At 34.2% G+C, this 20,255-nt stretch overlaps 1 pseudogene; it reads left to right on the forward strand.

The window, feature by feature from the left end:
- The window catches only part of LOC124973742 (cyclin-dependent kinase 17-like), a 127,133-nt pseudogene that overhangs the window by 16,286 nt on the left and 90,592 nt on the right, over window positions 1–20,255 (forward strand).

Genomic DNA, 20,255 nt, shown 5'->3' on the forward strand with positions numbered 1-20,255 from the left:
TTTATTGTCTCAATACAAAATCAACTGTGAGTTTAAGGTTTAAAAGAAAGGGTTTGGGAACTCACTTTTAAAGCTTTTAAGGAGGGAAAAATGAGACTTACATTACTGGTTTTGTGTTTTCATGTTTCCTGATCTACAGTAGAATGTAAATTGGTTTTCTTTTTAATTGTATTTTGATTGGAGAACCTGAAATAAATAGCATCTTGTTGGTTTCAAGTCTCCATAGAAATTCAAAGATTGGTCAGAAAATTATTTTGTGATTTAGTAAAAAGAAAAATCAAATAGTAATTTTTACAAGATTATGTAGTATCTTAAAACAAAGTCTGTGGTATTTTAAAATTTGGGGTCTTAAAATAAAACAAGGCATTCACTACAGACCATGATCCAATCCATATGTAAGGTACATTGACTATTTCAATTATGAATACTGATGCTTTTAAAACTTGATAGATGTTGAACAATTTGACTGTAACCAACTGTCTATATTCATAAACACTGTAGAATTGGAGAGTTTTAGAAGTTGAGGAAGAGAAATTTTAAGAATAAATAATCAATTTATCATAGTTTTTAATTTCAGTCAGAAATTGGGCTTGGGAGAATGGAAACTTACATAAAATTGGAAAAGTTTGGAAAGGTAAGTAAATTCTTATTTTAAAAATGTAAGATATTCTCATTCATCATGTAAGTGTATGGTTTTGCCAACCATACAAAATTGTGAACATGATCGTCTAAAAAATTATATCTTGCTCTGAAAAGGTAACAAAATTAGGAGTGGAAATTTCAAATTTTTTTATTTTATTTTTTTTATTGTAAACAAAAGGGATACATGTTGTTTCTCTATTTGTACATGAAGTCAAGGAATACCATTTGTGTAATCATAAATGTACATAGGGTAATGTTGTTTGATTCATTCTGTTATTTATTCCCTTCCTCCCACCGCTCAAACCCCTCTTTCCCTCTATACAGTCCTTCTTCCTCCATTCTTACCACCCTCCTTAACCCTATCCCTAAACCTAACTCTAAACCTAACCCTTTCCCCTCCCAACCCCCATTATATGTCCTCATCCACTTATCAGCAAGATCATTCATCCTTTAGATTTTTGAGATTGGCTTATCTCACTTAGAATGATATACTCCAATTTCATCCATTTGCCTGCAAATGCCATAATTTTATCATTCTTTATGGTGGAGTAATATTCCATTGTATATATATGCCACAGTTTCTTTATCCATTCATCAATTGAAGGGCATCTAGGTTGGTTCCACAATCTGGCTATGGTGAATTGAGCAGCAATGAACATTGATGTGACTGTATCTCTGTAGTATGCTGATTTTAAGTCCTTTGGGTATAGGCCAAGGAGTGGGATAGCTAGGTCAAATGGTGGTTCCATTCCAAGCTTTCTGAGGAATCTCCATACTGCTTTCCAGAGTGGCTGCACTAATTTGCAGCCCCACCAGCAGTGTATGAGTGTACCTTTTTCCCCACATCCTTGCCAACACCTATTGTTGCTTGTGTTCTTGATAATTGCCATTCTAATTGTGGTGAGATGGAATCTTAGGGTAGTTTTGATTTGCATTTCTCTTATTACTAGAGATGTTGAACAATTTTTTCATATATCTGTTGATTGCTTGTACATCTTCTTCTGTGAAGTGTCTGTTCATTTCCTTAGCCCATTTGTTGATTGGATTATTTTTATTCTTGGTGTAGAGTTTTTTGAGTTCTTTATAGATTCTGGAAATTAGCACTCTATCTGAAGTATGAGTGGCAAAGATATTCTCCCACTCTGTAGGCTCTCTCTTCACATTACTGATAGTTTCCTTGCTGAGAAAAAAACTTTTTAGTTTGAATCTATCCCAGTTGTTGATTCTTGCTTTTATTTCTTGTGCTATGGGAGTCCTGTTAAGAACATCTGATCATAAGCCAACAAGTTGAAGATTTGGACATATTGTTTCTTCTATAAGATGCAGGGTCTCTGGTCTGATTCTGAAGTACTTGATGCATTTTGAGTTGAGTTTTGTGCAGGGTGAGAGATAGGGGTTTAATTTCATTTTGTTGCATATGGTTTTCCAGTTTTCCCAGCACAATTTGTTGAAGAGGCTATCTTTTCTCCATAGCATAATTTTGGCCCCTTTTTCTAGTATGAGAAAATTGTATTCATTTGGGTTTGTGTCCATGTCCTCTATTCTGTACCATTGATCTACCTGTCTATTTTGGTACCATTACCATGCCGCTTTTGTTACTATTGCTTTGTAATAGAGTTGAAGATCTTGTATTGCGATACCCCCTGCTTCACTCATTCTACTGAGGATTGCTTTAGCTATTCTGGGTTTTTAATTCTTCCAGATGAATTTCATAATTGCTTGCTCTATTTCTGTAAGGTACATCATTGGTATTTTAATTGGAATTGCATTGAATCTGTATAGCACTTTAGGTAGTATGGCCATTTTGACAATATTAATTCTCTCTATCCAAGAATATGGGAGATCTTTCCATCTTCTAAGATTTTCTTTAATTTCTTTCTTTAGTGTTCTGTAGTTCTCATTGTAGAGGTCTTTCACCTCTTTTGTGAGATTGATTCCCAAGTATTTTATTTTTTCAAGGCTATTGTGAATGGGGTAGTTTTCCTAATTTCTCTTTCTGAAGATTCATCACTTATGTATAAAAATGCATTGGATTTATGAGCATTGATCTTGTAAGGTTACAAGATCTTTACTGAATAAGTACAACATCTACTTTACTGAATTCACTTATGAATTCTAAAAGTTTTATGGTGGAATTTCCAGGTTCCTCTAAATATATAATCATGTCATCAGCGAACAGGGATAGTTTGAGTTCTTTTCCAGTTCATATCCCTTTAATTTCTTTGGTTTGTCTAATTGCTCTGGCTAGAGTTTCAAGGACGATGTTGAATAGAAGTGGTGAAAGAGGGCATCCCTGCCTTGTTCCAGTTTTTAGCGGGAATGCTTTCAGTTTTTCACCATTTAGAATAACATTGGCCATGGGCTTATTGTAGATGGCCTTTACAATGTTAAGGAATGTTCCCACTACTCCAATTTTTTCTAGTGTTTTGAGCATGTAGAGATGCTGTAATTCATCAAATACTTTTTCTGCATCTATTGAAATAATCATGTGATTCTTAACTTTAAGTCTGTTGATATGGTGAATGACATGTATTGATTTCCAGATGTTGAACCAACCTTGCATCCCTGGGATAAAACACACTTGATCTTGGTGCATTATCTTTTTAATATGCTTTTGTATGCGATTTGCTAAAATTTTGTTGAGAATTTTTGCATTGATGTTCATTAAGGATATTGGTCTGAAATTTTCTTTCCTCGATGTGTCTCTGTCTGGTTTAGGTATCAGGGTGTAATTGGCTTCATAGAATGAGTTTAGGAGGGTTCCCTCCTCTTCTACTTCATGGAATACTTTGAGGAGTATTGCAATGAGCTCTTCTTTAAAGATTTTGTAGAACTTGGCTGACAACCAATCTGTTCCTGGACTTTTTTTGTTGGTGGATTTTTGATGACCTCTTCTATTTCATTGTTTGAAATTGATTTATTTAAGCTGTGTATATCCTCCTCGTTCAGTTTAGGTAATTCATATGTCTCTAGAAACTTGTTGATTTCTTCGAGGTTTTCTGTTTTCTTGGAGTATAGATTTTCAAAATAGCTTCTAATTATGTTTTGTATTTCACTCATGTCTGTTGTGATATTTCCTTGTTCATCCTGAATTTTAGTGATTTGAGATTTCTCTCTCTTTCTCTTTGTTAGTGTGGCTAAGGTTTTATCAATTTTGTTTATTTTTTCAAAGAACCAACTATTTATTTCGTTAATTTTTCTGATTGTTTCTTTTGTTTCAATTTCGTTGATTTTGGCTCTGATTTTAACTGTTTCCTATCTTCTACTACTTTTGGTGTTGGTCTGCTCTTCTTTTTCTAGGGCTTTGAGCTGTAGTGTTAAGTCATTTATTTGTTGATTTCTACCTCTATTGTTGAATGTTCCCCATGAAATAAATCTTCCTCTAAGTACTGCTTTCATAGTGTCCCAGAGATTTGATATGATGTGTCTTTGTTCTCGTTTACTTCTAAGAATTTTTTATTTCCCTCCTGATGTCTTCTGTTATCCATTCATCATATAATAGTGTATTATTTAATCTCCAGGTATTGGAGAAGATTTTATTTTTTATTTTGTCAGTTATTTCTAATTTCAATCCATTATGATCTGATAGAGTACAAGGTAGTATCTATCTTCTTGTATTTGCTAACAGTAGCTTTGTGGCATAAAATATGGTCTATTTTAGAGAAGGATCCATGTGCTGTTGAGAAGAAAGTGTATTCGTTCTTTGTTGGATGGTATATTCTATATAGATCTGTTAAATCTAAATTGTTGATTGTGTTATTAAGATATATGGTTTCTTTATTCAGTTTTTGTTTGGAAGATCTATCCAGTGGTGAGACAGGTGTGTTAAAATCGCCTAGTATTCTTGTGTTGTGGTGTATTTGATTTCTGGAATTGAGAAGGATTTGTTTGACATACATGGATGAGTCAATGTTTGGGGCATAGATATTTATGATTGTTATGTCTTGCTGATTTATGCTTCCCTTAAGCAGTATATAATGTCCTTCTTTATCCCTTCTGATTAGTTTTGGCTTGAAGTCCACACTATCTGAAATGAGGATGCATACTCCAGCTTTTTGCTGTGTCCATGTGCATGGTATGTTTTTTCCCATCCTTTCACCTTTAGTCTGTGGGTATCTCTTTCTATGAGATGAGTCTCTTGCAGGCAGCATATTGATGGATTTTTCTTTTTAATCCAATATGCCGGTCTATGTCTTATGATTGATGAGTTCAGGCCAATAACATTCAGGAGTATTATTGTGATATGATTTGTATTCCCAGTCATTTGACTCATTTTTGTTTTTTGACATGATTTGATTTCTCCTTTATTTGGCTATTCCTTTAGGCTACTTCCTCCCATTCCTGATTTGCATCATTGTTTTTCATCTCTTATTCATGGAATATTTTGCTGAGAATATTCTGTAATGCCGGCTTTCATTTTGTAAAATCCTTTAGCTTTTGTTTATCATGGAAGGATCTTATTTCATCATCAAATCTTGAAGTAAGTTTTGCTGGGTGTAAGATTCTTGGTTGGCAACTATTTTCTTTAGTGTATGGTAAATGTAGTTTCAGGCCCTTCTAGTTGGTAGATGTTGTTTCAGACCCTTCTAGCTTTTAGGGTTTGGATTGAAAATTCTGCTGATATTCCTATTGGTTTCCCTCTGAATGTAATTTGATTCTTTTCTCTCATGGACTTTAAAATTCTGTCTTTATTTTGTTTTTTAGGTATTTTCATAATAATGTGCCTTGGTGTGGGTCTGTTGCAATTTTGTGTATTTGGAGTCCTATAAGCCTCTTGTACTTGGTTTTCCATTTCATTCTTCAGATTTGGGAAATTTTCTGATATTACTTCATTGAACAGATTGTTCACTCCTTTGGTTTGTTTCTCTAAGCCTTCATCAATCCCAGTAATTCTTAAATTTGGCCTTTTCATGATATCCCATAATTCTTGTGGATTCTGTTCATGATTTCTTACCATCTTATCTGTTTGGTCAACTTTGTTTTCAAGATTAAATATTTTGTCTTTAATGTCTGAGGTTCTGTATTCCAGGTGTTCTATCCTATTGTTTATGCTTTCTATGGAGTTTTTAAATTGGTTTATTGTTTCCTCCATTTCAAGGATTTCTGTTTTTTTTTTCAGTATCTCTAACTCTTTTTTGAAATGATCTCTTCTTCCCATATTTGCTCTTTAACTGTTGATTGGTGAGAGCATTTAATACCTGAATTTGCTCTTTTATCTCTTCCTTCAATGCCTGCATTTGCTCTTTCATCTCCTCATTTCCTTCCCTGATTGTTTTAATTATGTACATTCTGAACTCCCTTTCTGACATTTCTTCTGCTGTGCTGTCATTGGGTTTTATTGATGTAGTATCTGGGTTTGTTTGGGACAAATTGTTCTCTTGTGTAAGGAATAAATACTTCATGCATTTCACAAGCAAACAATTCTTTACTTCTAAATCTGGCCTTTAATACCAATGAAGCTACCATAGTAGGATAAGACATTAATATTTTATTTCCTGATACTGGTAAGTGTATCCAGTCAAGTGGATCATTTTGCCATAAACAACCTGTTGGAGTATGTTTCATTTTTAGCATAATAAAAACCCAAGGCAAGTTATAATTAACTTGTTGCAAGTAATGTTTTTGAATTGCAGTTTTAACAACTTGTAAGGCTTGTTCTCCTTTAGTTAATATTCTACTTGAGTTAGGATCTGAATCACCCTTTAGTATTTAAACAAAGGTTTTAAATCATTAGTTGAGAGTTTGAAATAAGGTCTAATCCAATTTATATCTCCCAATAATTTTTGAAAATCATTTAATGTTAATGGTAATGGTAAACTAAAAGCAAAACACCATCTATCTAGTTTAGCTAAAGGAATAGTAAAGAAGCAATCTTGTAAATCAATGACTATAATATGATAGCCTTTAGGTATAGCCACAGGAGAAGGGCATTCTCCACTAGCTACAGAGTATAAGAGGAAGTAGGTCCTAAATCTTTTACAGCTGCTTTTAGTTCTTTTAACATTTTAAAAGAGAGAGAGAGACTCCCAATGAGGCTCTCCTCCCTCATCTATAGCCCATACTATAGGGCAACAAATACTAACATCTCCCTGTTTTTGTGCCTCACTAACAGCACCTAGAAATCCTACCTTTTGGACTTTCCTTTTTATTTTATCTGGGGGTTTAGGAAGGGCCGGCACAACAGGAGCCACCAAAGGTGGATCCTCATTATGATATCTGAAAGCGGCTTCTTCCAAGTCCTCCTCATCAGACAGGGAGAGCTGATCAGGTAGACCTTTATCCTTTTTGCCATCTTCATCATCATCTGATTCACTTTCACTTTCACTCTGAGTTTCCTCTGTATATTTTTTAACCGAAGACTGTCAACAAAGGCTCCTTTTCTGACATTTGTCTGGTGATCTTACCCTTTTACTTAGCTGCTCACTTTCATGTCTAGGGTCTAAACAGTCCCTAAAAAGATTCCACAATGCAAAAGCCTTGGCAGGGGCTCTTTCATTGCCATATAATCTATGATGTGCATGCATAGCATTGCCTACCTTTTTCCAGGTTTTAACATCTAAAGTACCCTGTTCAGGAAACCAAGGGGCACATTCTTGCACAAAATGAAAAAATCTTTTTAATTGAGCTGTTCCTACATGTGTTCCTCTTTTAGTTAATAATGCCTAGCAATATCAATAAATAGTGCTCTTTCTTTGCTTTCACTACCTCCCATGGTAGCTGTTCTGTCTATCCCTGCCTATCCTTTCTCGGCCTTCTCTACCGAGGGGTCCGCGGCACCCCAGGTAGGATCCTAGCTGTCTCAAAAAGGAAAGAAATTAATATTAATAAATGGGGGGTTTACCAGAGTGCCCCACGTTGGGCACCACTTGCCGGGGTCCCTGGATGGAATTCTGGATGCTCCCGCAATTAATCATTGTAGATAAGAATGTCACAGATTTATGGGTGTTGACATTGCATCCTGCTATTTTCCTGAATTTATTTATGTATTCTAAAAGTTTTCTGTTGTATTTTGTTGGTTCTTCTAAATTTAGGATTATGTAGTCAGCAAACAGAAATAATTGGAAATGTTTATTTTCTATATATATTTAATTTTCTACTTTTGCCTAATTGGTCTGACTGAAATTTCAGGGACTATGTTGAATAATACTGGGAAAAGTGGACATGCTTGCTTTTCTGTTTTTAGAGAAAATGCTTTCAATTCCTCTCCTTTTGTAGAATGCCTGCCTTAGGTTTATCATATATAACCTTTGCAATGTGTAAGTAATTTTCTTCTATCCCTAGTTTCTCTAGTATATTAAAAATGTGTGTTCTACTTTTTCAAGTGCTTTTTCTATATCTCTTGAAATAATCAAATGATTCTTACCCTGATATTCATTTATGTGTTGTATTACATTTACTGATTTCCATATGTTGAACCAACATTGAACCCCTGGGATTAATCCCACTTGATTGTGATGCATTTGATCTTTTAATGTGCTTTTCTGTGCAGTTTGCCAGTATTTTATTAAGAAATTTTGTATCTATATTCATCAAGGATATTGGTCTGTAGTTTTCTTTCTGATTAGTCTGATTTTTCATTCTGTGATTAAAAGACCCAACCATAATAATTGTAGAGGACAAAAAGTTTCCTTGAGGGATCATGGCTTCAGAGGTATAAGTCCATGGAAATCTGGCTCCATTCCTTGGAGCTTGAAGTGAGGCAGAACATCATGGAAGAATTGTGTAGAAAAGATAAGCTGCTCTCATGATTATTAGGACAGAGAGAGAGAGAGAGAGAGAGAGAGAGAGAGAGAGAGAGAAAGTTCACTCACCAGATACAAAATATATATCCCAATGACATTCCCCAATATCCCACATCCTTCAGCTACTCCTTACCTGACTTCAGTTACCACCCAATTAATCCTATCAGGTGATTAAAACACTAATTGGTTTAAGGCTCTTATAACCCAAACATTTTTTTCTCTGAACATTCTTGCATTTTTCTATTTTTTTAGCCCGGTTTTAGAGTCAGAGTAATACTGGCTTCATAGAATGTGTTAGGTACTGTTTCCTCATTTTCTACTTCATTGAATAATTTGAGGAGGATTGCAATTAGTTCTTCTTTAAATGTCTGGGAAAACTCACTGAGAAACCTTCAAGTCCTGGACTTTTCTTTCTTGGCAGACTTTTGATAGATACCTGAATCTCTTTATTTGATATGGATCTGTTTTCTATTTCCTTATGGTTCAATATGTACAGGCCATATGTCCCTTGGAATTTATCAATATCTTCAAGATTTTCTAGCCTTTTGGGGTATAAATTTTCAAAATAACTTCTGATGATCCTATGGAATTCAGTAGTATCTCTGGTGATATTTCTTCATTATCTCAAATTTTATTAATTTAATGTTTGTCACTCTTTCTTTTAGTAGTCTGCCTAAGGATTGATGAACCTTATTTATCCTTTCAAAAACACTTTGGTCAATTGATCTTAATTTTTTTTCTCGATTTCATTGATTTTGACTGTTTTAGATCATTTCACATCTTGTGATGATTTTGACGTTGGTTTGTTCTTTTTCTAGGGCCATGAGATGTAATGTTAGATTATTTGGTATCTTTCTATTCTTTTAATGTGTGAACTAAATGATATAATCTTTGGTTTTAGAACTGCCTTCATAGTGTTCTAGAAATTTTGATATGTTGTATCACCACTCTCATTTACTTCTAAAAACAAATTTATTTTCCCTTAAATTTTTCTGTTATCTATTCATCCTTCAAAAGTGTATTATTTAACATTCAGTAGTTATTATGATTTCTGTTTAGATTATCATTGATTTCTACATTCAGCCCTTTATGGTCTGATAGAACACAAGGTATTAAGTCTATTTTTTTTTGTATTTGCTAAGATTTAGTTTGTAACCTAAAATACTGTCTCAGTTAGAAAATATTTCATGTGATTCTAAGTTAAAGTTATTTCATAGATAAGATATTCTATAGATGTCTTTTTGGTCCCTATTCTTATTTGTAGCTTTTAGTTCTGTAGAATATTTATTTGGTTTGCATGATCCATTCAGTGGTGAGAGAGGTGTATTAAAGTTAGCCCACAGTATTGTAACATAGTCTATTTGATTCTTCATATTGAAAAGTGTGTGCTTTAAAACATAGATATTCCATTGTTCATGGCATAGATATTTATTGTTATTACACATTCTGATGTACAATACCCTTATGCAGTATGAAATGACCTTCTTTGTCTCTTCTGAATAATGATGAATTAAATCCACTTATCTGATATAAAAATAGCTTCTCCTGCTTGCTTAGGAGGCCGCTGTGAATGTTATGTCGTTATCCATCCTTTCACCTTCAGTCTGGGTGACAATACCTGTGAAGTGAGTCTCTTGATGGCTGAATATTGTTGAGATCATGCATCTTGCTGGTTTCCAGTTGAGACTGGTAGCAGACAATTCCTGTTGCCTAGGCTCTAGTAATTTTCAGCCTTAATTAAATTTCCTCTGACTATCTTCACAGGTATCTTCAGCATATCTTTCCTAGGGTGTTCAGGGAACTTATCCTAGACGTCGTCTTCTTTTTTTTTTTTGGTTAAGCAGGTTTTACTTATTTATTTATTTATTTTCATGTATTCTTTTGTTATTATTATTGTATACAAATGGGATACTTGTTCTTTCTCTATTTATACATGGAGTCAAGGCATACCATTTGTGTAATCACATGTTTACATAGGGCAATGATGTCTGATTCATTATTTTTTTCTCTTCCCCCCATCCCTCCCACCCCTCTTTTCCCTCTATACAGTCCTTCTTTCCTTCATTCTTACCACACTCCTTATCCCTAACCCTATACCTAACCCTAACCCTAATGCTCACCCCTTCCACCCCACATTATATGTCTTCATCTGCTTATCAGTGAGATCATTCATCCTTTAGTTTTTTGAGATTGGCTTATCTCACTTAGCATGATATTCTCCAATTTCATCCATTTGCCTGCAAATGCCATAATTTTATCATTCTTCACTGTGGAGTAATATTCCATTGTATATATATGCACAGTTTCTTTATTCTTCCATCAATTGAAGGGTATCTAGGGTGGTTCCACAATCTGGCTATGGTGAATTGAGCAGCAATGAACATTGATGAGGCTATATCTCTGTAGTATGCTGATTTTAAGTCCTTTGGGTATAGGCCAAGGAGTGGGATAGCTGGGTCAAATGGTGGTTCCATTCAAAGTTTTCTGAGGAATCTCCATACTCCTTTCCAGAGTAGCTGCACTAATTTGCAACCCCACCAGCAATGTATGAGTGTTCCTTTTTCACCACATCCTCACCAACACCTATTGTTGCTTGTGTTCTTGATAATCACCATTCTAATTGGGGTGAGATGAAATCTTAGTCTAGTTTTGATTTGCATTTCCCTTATTACTAGAGATGTTGAACTTTTTTTCATATATCTGTTGATTGCTTGTATATCTTCTTCTGTGAAGTGTCTGTTCATTTCCTTAGCCCATTTGTTGATTGGATTATTTGTATTCTGGTGTAGAGTTTTTTGAGTTCTTTATATATTCTGGAAATTAGTGCTCTATCTGAAGTATGAGTGGCAAAAATATTCTCCCACTCTGTAGGCTCTCTCTTCACATTTCTGATAGTTTCCTTTGCTGAGAGAAAGCTTTTTAGTTTGAATCTATCCCAGTTGTTGATTCTTGCTTTTATTTCTTGTGCTATGGGGGTCCTGTTAAGGAAGACTGATCCTAAGCCAACAAGTTGAAGATTTGGACCTACTTTTTCTTCTATAAGATGCAGGGACTCTGGTCTGATTCCGAGGTCATTGATCCATTTTGAGTTGAGTTTTGTGTAGGGTGAGAGATAGGGGTTTAATTTCATTCTGTTGCATATGGTTTTCCAGTTTTCCCAGCACCATTTGTTGAAGAGGCTATCTTTTCTCCATTGCATAATTTTGGACCCTTTGTCTAGTATGAGAAAATTGTATTTATTTGGGTTTGTGTCCATGTCCTCTATTCTGTACCATTGATCTACCTGTCTATTTTGGTACCAATACCATGCCGTTTTTGTTACTATTGCTTTGTAGTAGAGTTGAAGATCTGGTATTGCAATACCCCTTGCTTCACTCTTGCTACTGAGGATTGCTTTAGCTATTCTAGGTTTTTTATTCTTCCAGATGAATTTCATAATTGCTTGCTCTATTTCTGCAAGGTACATCATTGGGATTTTAATTGGAATTGCATTGAATCTGTATAGCACTTTAGGTAGTATGGCCATTTTGACAATATTAATTCTGCCTATCAGGAACATGGGAGATCTTTCCATCTTCTAAGGTTTTCTTTAATTTCTTTCTTAGTGTTCTGTAGTTCTCAGTGTAGAGGTCTTTCACCTCTTTTGTGAGATTGATTCCAAGTATTTTATTTTTTTCAATGCTATTGTGAATGGGGTAGTTTCCTAATTTCTCTTTCTGAAGATTCATCACTTATGTATAAAAATGCATTGGATTTATGAGCATTGATCTTGTAACCTGCTTCTTTACTGAATTCACTTATGAGTTCTAAAAGTTTTCTGGTGGAATTTCCAGGTTCCTCTAAATATATAATCATGTCATCAGCGAACAGGGATAGTTTGAGTTCTTCTTTTCCAAATTGTATCCCTTTAATTTCTTTGATTTGTCTAATTACTCTGGCTAGAGTCTCAAGGATGATGTTGAATAGAAGTGGTGAAAGAAGGCATCCCTGCCTTGTTCCAGTTTTTAGGGGGAACACTTTCAGTTTTTCACCATTTAGAATGATGTTAGCCATGGGCTTAGCGTAGATGGCCTTCATAATGTTAAGGAATGTTCCCACTGCCCCAATTTTTTCTAGTGTTTTGAGCATGAAGGGATGCTGTATTTCATCTAATGCCTTTTCTGCATCTATTAAAATAATCATGTGATTATTACTTTACGTTTGTTGATATGGTGAATGACATTTATTGATTTCCGAATGTTGAACCAACCTTGCATCCCTGGGATAAAACCCACTTGATCGTGGTGCACTGTCTTTTTAATATATATTTCTATGTGATTTGCTAAAATTTTGTTGAGAATTTTTGCGTCAATGTTCATTAAGAATATTGGTCTGAAATTTTCTTTCCTTGATGTGTCTCTTTCTGTTTTAGGTATCAGGGTGATATTGACTTCATAGAACGAGTTTGGGAGGGTTCCCTCCTCTTCTATTTAATGGAATACATTAAGGAGTATTGGAATGAGCTCTTCTTTAAAGGTTTTGTAGAACTCAGCTGAGAACACATCTCTTCACGGACTTTTCTTTGTTAGTAGGCTTTTGATGACCTCTTCTATTTCATTGCTTGAAATTGATTTATTTAAGTTGTGTATGTCCTCCTCATTCAGTTTAGGTAATTCATATGTCTCTAGATATTTGTTGATGTCTCTGAGGTTTTCTGTTTTATTGGACTATAGATTTTCAAAATAGCTTCTAATTATGTTTTGTATTTCACTTGTGTCTGTTGTGATGTTTCCTAGTTCATTCCGAATTTTAGTTATTTGAGTTTTCTCCCTCTTTCTCTTTGTTAGTGTGGTTAAGGGTTTATCAATTTTGTTTATTTTTTCAAAGGACCAACTATTTATTTTGTTAATTTTTCCAATTTTTTCTTTTGTTTCAATTTCATTGATTTCGGCTCTGATTTTAACTATTTCCTGTCTTCTACTACTTTTGGTATTGGTCTGCTCTTCTTTTTCTAGGGCTTTGAGCTGTAGTGTTAAGTCATTTATTTGTTGATTTCTACTTCTTTTGTTGAATGCGCCCCATGAAATAAATCTTCCTCTAAGTACTGCTTTCATAGTGTCCCAGAGATTTTGATATGATGTGTCTTTGTTCTCGTTTACTTCTAAGAATTTTTTAATTTCCCTCCTGATGTCTTCTGTTATCCATTCATCATAATAGTGTATTATTTAATCTCCAGGTATTGGAGATGTTTCTGTTTTTTATTCTGACATTTATTTCTAATTTCAATCCATTATTATCTGATAGAGTACAAGGTAGTATCTCTTCTTGTATTTGCTAACAGTAGCTTTGTGGCATAAAATATGGTCTATTTTAGAGAAGGATCCAAGTGCTGCTGAGAAGAAAGTGTAATCGTTCTTTGTTGGATGGTATATTCTATATATGTTGGTTAAGTCTAAATTGTTGATTGTGTCATTAAGATCTATGGTTTCTTTATTCAATTTTTGTTTGGAAGATCTATCCAGTGGTGAGAGAGGTGTGTTAAATTGCCTAGTATTATTATGTTGTGGTCTATTTGATTTTTGGAATTGAGAAGGATTTGTTTGACGTACGTGGATGAGCCACTGTTTGGGGCATACATATTTATGGTTGTTATGCATTGCTGATTTATGCTTCCCTTAAGTAGCATGTAAAGTCCTTCTTTATCCCTTCTGACTAGTTTTGGCTTGAAGTCCACATTATCTGAAATGAGGATGGATACTCCAGCTTTTAGGCTGTGTCCATGTGCATGGTATGTTTTTCCCCATACATTTACCCTTAGTCTATGGGTATCTCTTTCTATGAGATGAGTCTCTTGCAGGCAGCATATTTTTGGATTTTTCTTTTTAATCCAATCTGCCATTCTATGTCTTTTGCTTGATGAGTTCAGGCCATGAACATTGAGGTTATTATTGTGATATGATTTTTATTCCCAGTCATTTGACTCATATTTGTTTTTTGACATGATTTGGTTTCTCCTTTATTTGGCTATTCCTTTAGGCTAGCGCCTCCTGTTGCTGATTTGCATCATTGTCTTCCTCATGGAATATTTTGCTGAGAATGTTCTGTAATGCTGGCTTTCTTTTTGTAAATTCCTTTAGCTTTTGTTTATCATGGAAGGATCTTATTTCATCGTCAAATTTGAAGGTAAGTTTTGCTGGGTATAAGATTCTTGGTTGGCATCCCTTTTCTTTCAGGGCTTGGTAAATGTTGTTCCAGGCCCTTCTAGCTTTTAGAGTCTGGATTGAAAAATCTGCTGATATTCTTATTGGTTTCCCTCTGAATGTAATTTGATTCTTTTCTCTTGCGGCCTTTAAAATTCTGTCTTTATTTGTATGTTAGGTATTTTCATAATAATGTGCCTTGGAGTGGGTCTGTTGTATTTTTGTATATTTGGAGTCCTATAAGCCTCTTGTACTTGGTTTTCCATTTCATTCTTCAGACTTGGGAAATTTTCTGATATTACTTCATTGAATAGATTGCTCTTTCCTTTCGTTTGTTTCTCTAAGCCTTCTTCAATCCCAATAATTCTTAAATTTGGCCTTTTCATGATATCCCATAATTCTTGTAGATTCTGTTCATGATTTCTTACGATCTTTTCTGTTTGGCCAACTTTGTTTTCAAGATTAAATATTTTGTCTTCAATATCTGAGGTTCTGTCTTCCACGTGTTCAATCCTATTGGTTATGCTTTCTATGGAGTTTTTAACTTGGTTTATTGTTTCCTTCATTTCAAGGATTTTAGTTTGGTTTTTTTTTTCAGTATCTCTAACTCATTATTGAAATGATCTCTTTCTTCATGTATTTGGTCTTTTAACTGTTGATTGGTGTGATCATTTAATGCCTGCATTTTGTCTTTCATCTCCTCCTTCAATGCCTGCATTTGCTCTTTCATCTCCTCATTTGCTTCCCTGATTGTTTTAATTATGTACATGTAAACTCCCTTTATGACATTTCTTCTGCTGTGCTGTCATTGGGTTTTATTGATGTAGTATCTGGGTTTGTTTGGGAGTTTTTCTTCCCTTGTTTTCTCATATTGGTCAGATGTCAGTGGGACTCTGAGATATTGCTGGTTTCCTCTATTTTCTTATAGTGTCCCTGTAGATTTCCAGTATATCACCTCCCAGCCTTCAGTAGCCTGAAGTCTTGGAGGAACTTGATAATGCAGTGCTTCTGAAGAAAGCTGCCCTAGCCCTCTACTACTTACAGAAATTGGAGCTGGCTCTGTATGGAAAGGCTCTCACTGGGCGGTCTGCTTCGAGAAGATCGCTGTGAAAGGAGCCTGCCACCAGAGGGTGCAGGGCTGCTTGGGGAGGTCCCTGGCTACCTTGTCCTGGTCCCTGAAGCTGCCTGTGGGCTGGAGCTCCCTTCTGGCTCTGGGACTCAGAACTGGTTCTGTGCAGAAAGGCTCTCAGTGGAGGGCCTGCTCAGAAGAGCTGGCTGTGTGGGAGGAGCCCACTGCAGGAGTGAGCAGGGCTACCTGGGGAAGCCTCTAGCTGCCCTGCACTGCTCTGTGAAGCCGCCCCTATCTGGGCCTGCCACGCAGGCCGAGCTTCACCTGGTGGGGAGAATCACCCTGTGGCTCTATTTTAGTCCGAGTCTCTCAATGCCTCCCCTTCTTGAATCCTGGGTTCTGGAGCGACAGTAGATGCAGTCACCCTCTAGTCTGCCATCTTGGATCACACAGAACTTTCAATTCTTGAAAGTATCCTATCTGTTTGAGAGGAAATGAATGTTTTTAATAGGCTTAAAATATTTTATTGAAAAAAAATATTTTGCTCTCTTGGTAACACAACAGATTTCTGTTTGTTTTAGCCTCCTAGCAGTCTCCTGTCTGTGCTGTCATGGGAAATTACATAGTTAAAATTTCTGAAAATTAACTTTAGAAATAAATCTTTTCCTTGAAGGTTAAGAAATTCTTAAAATGTGTTTTTTACTTCAACTTTTTACTACCTCTAATTCTACTGATTTAGAAACATTCTATCTTCCACAGTAATAAAGTGCAAGAAAGTAATAAGTAAAAAGTAATAAATAAACTAATAAATATAAAAGATAGAAAGTAATAAATAATAAATAGCATGAAGGAATATAATAGCCAGTTGTTAGGGAAGCTTCTTTTTCTTTTTAAAGAATTAATGTGCAAAAGATTTTTAAATGTTTGGAAACCTGGGTAAAACATATTTTTGATTTTTTTTGTTTGTTTTTTTGGTCCTGGGATTGAACCCATGATCTTCTGCTAACAAGGCAAGCACTCTACCAACTGAGCTATATCCCCAGCCCCATATTTTTGATTTAACAGTGTAATTATTGTTTTATTTAATGTGCTCAGTGTCCTTCAGTGTTCATATACCATTACAGGGTAAGCAACTTTGATTTTAATACTCTTGATCCAAATCTTAATTTGAAATAAAGCACAAAAAGTAAATTAAATTCTTGTTTCATATTTCTGAGACACTTTTTGGTCTTATAAAAACATTGAAGCTATGTGTATGTAACTGAAAGTCACCTTTGCCACAAGAAAATATAATACTGGACATTGTGGATTTTTCTTTGCAAGATGGATCTCAGCATGCTTAGAAATGATAAATTCAGTTAGGACTGTTTTTTGTTCTTTATTGTTACCCTCTTATGAAACTCTTGCTTGTTCTCCCAAAATATGTTTTATAGGGCACATATGCAACAGTTTATAAAGGAAGAAGTAAGCTGTAAAAGAAATTGGTGGCATTAAAAGAGTTCTGTTTGGAACACAAAGGAGGCAAACCAAGTACAGGTATAAGAGAAGGTATATTTATTTAGACTATTTTAAAACCAAAGCTGTATAAGAGTAATTTTTTTTTTTGCAGTGCTGGGGATCGAACCCAGGGCTTTAGTGTTTGCGAGGCAAGCACTCTACCGACTGAGCTATCTCCGCAGCCCAAGAGTAATTTTTAAGAAATAAAAGCAGATAGAAATAATGTGACTGGAAGATATAATTAGATATTCAAAACTATTTTCTAAAACTAACATATTCTATAGAAAAAAACTAATATTCTTAATGTATAGTAAAATACTACAAAGTCATTGAAAGTACTGATACAGATAAATACCTGATAGGAAAATTTTACATATTGGTATATGGGAAGCAAGGTAACTAGAAATTAGTGGCATATATTAAATATAAGAAATAAATAAACTGTATATAAACATGTCATGATACCATTATATTTAAAAAGTGAATTATTCAAAATTGGTTTGATTCAGACATTGTGGTAAATGCCTTCAATCCTAGTGACTCAGGAGGCCAAGGCAGGATGGCAGGTGTGAAGGAAGCCTCAGCAACTTAGCCAGACCCTGCCTCAAAATAAAAATTATACAAAAAGGAGAGGTGCTTTGTATGTGGTTCAGGTTCAATGCCTGGTACCAAAACAAATAAATAAATAGATAAATAATATTTGAGGCAACTGATTAGCAACATAGCAGAAGAAAGCCTACCTTGAACTGTATATAAATTAATCCCAGAGGCTCAAAAAGTTAACATTAAAGAAAAAAAAAAGCAGAAGATGGTGAGTTGTAATATTAGAGGTGAACTTAGGTACTATAATATCAAACTGAAAATCATAAAAATGGGAAAAGTTGATACCTTCAGTTTTTCTATCATTCATCCCCTTAGCAAATTGCTGTTTTTAACTTAAGAGAATATTATAACAGTTGATTTATATGTTAAAATTACTTCAAATTTATATAAAATCTGGCCTTCCACAGATTAAATAATCAACTTTCATTTCTGTTTTACAGTTTTACTCTTAAAGGATTTAAAGCATGCAAACATAGTAATCTTACATGACATAGTTTACCCAGATAAATTTTTTTGACTCTGGTCCTTGAGTATCTGGTAAGCATTTAAAAAATATTCAGTATTTTATATTTCTTTAGTAATAGATAGACTTTTTTTAACAGCCCCAGGACCATCATTGTTTATTTATTGGTATTTAAATTGATTAGGTGGTATATTCTGTATTTTTTCCTGACAATTTTCTTTAAAAAATTTATTACTATTAAGTTAATCAGTCATGCATTCTGAAAACTGTTGTAATGTAGTAAAATGCTGAGCTTTTTCAGGGATGACTGTGGGAACATCATGAGTATGCACAATGTAAAGGTAAGTTTATTGTGTAATGTTAAAGTGTAAAGAAAATGAGCTAGATTGTACAGTGAAATATACCAACCTCATAACCAATCTTTGGAATTTTCTGTTTGGCTTATTTACTCAACTTCTGCTTATTATACTACAGCTTTTCTGGAATCATACCTTTTTGTAAAACTGCTTCATTTTACAAGTATTCTAAAAATATTTTTGATATTTTATTTCACATTATAACTGATTGTCCTACATGTGTATAATAAATCTGTAGGTATGTTTTACTTTCTGAAAAAAAAAATCCAAATGATGAGTACATTTTGCAAAAGGCCACTTTTAAATGGTGAACTCCCCTAATTTGTTAAAAATGGTATTAAATTATATAATAACAGTGACTTTTCAGGGTTATTCATTATGAATAAGGGTTATAAATAAGGCCAAAAACATGTAGGTATTTTGATTGCTTGGCTTGAAGTAACTGTCTGTATTGATCAGATGGAATAGTAAGATAATTGTGTTTTTGTAGTACATCTAAAAATTCAAATAATGCTAAAGAAATTTGCTATAATAATCAGATACAGAAGAAACACAGAAGTTATTAGATAAATAAAAGCATTTGATATACTTGTGTTCTTATAGATGTCTTTGTTCTGAGTGGTACATTTTTTGCATTTCCAAAGATTTTATTTGTCTAAAGTTCAACAGTTTATAGAAACCTATTTTGAAAATAGAGTGTTCCATCTTGTGTGTTTGAAACCTTTATAATTCTGTAGATAGTAAATTAGTAACTTCAAACTCACATTTTTAAAATAGTTAATTTGGTAAATATAAAGGAAAGTCAGTTTCTTTTATTGAAAGAGAGTTCTGAATATATGGCTAGCACATTGCTAAGAATTTTAGAATAGGACTTTACAAGTATTTCCATATACATTTCATGAAGATTATTTTCATCATAGTTTATATTTTCCTTTGCAAGTTGTTGTGTTTGTAGATCTTCTCAGTTTTTAAATTCCGTTTTTTCTGCTATTATATTAGCACTAATTTGGAAAGCAAATAGTCTTTAAATATCATTACTTGACAGAAATTTGAGACGTCTTTTAAGTCAGGTCTAAATAACTAAAATATTTTATTATTTATTAAAATTTCATTTAATGGTTTCCAAATATAAAATTCAACAGGAATATATTGAAAGGTAGCTTTGCTCAACACTGAAACCCCAATAGAATCCAACAGGTGTATATTAAAGTAATAACTTTAGAGTTTTCAAAAATGTAAATAAATATGTGGAGTCTTAAGACTTCACAGCTTACAATTTATTCAGACCAGGCATTGTGGTGCATGCCCACAACTCAGCTACTTGTGAAACTGAGGTAGGAATATCACAAATTTGAGACCAGTCTGAGCAATTAAATGAGACCCTGTCTCAGAATTAAAATGCAAAAACTTTAGGGCATAGCTCTGATGTACAGGACTCTAGAGATCAATCCATACTACACCCCTCCAAAAAACCTCCAGAGGCATTTCTGCCATAAATCACCTGCTGCCTTGCCTTATTCTTGGTATTCAGATACTGTTTCAGATACTTGTTTGTTACAAGTAAACCCAAGTTACCTCTTGAGCCTTCAGTACTAAAGTTTTTTTTTTGGTAACCCCAGAAAAACAAGATGTGTTCCACATGTCCCTTTACACCATAATACACAAAAAACTCTACCGATTAGCTTTACAGGAATTGCTTTTTTC

Source organism: Sciurus carolinensis, unplaced genomic scaffold (assembly GCF_902686445.1).
Source record: "Sciurus carolinensis unplaced genomic scaffold, mSciCar1.2, whole genome shotgun sequence".
Classification (NCBI taxonomy): domain Eukaryota; kingdom Metazoa; phylum Chordata; class Mammalia; order Rodentia; family Sciuridae; genus Sciurus; species Sciurus carolinensis.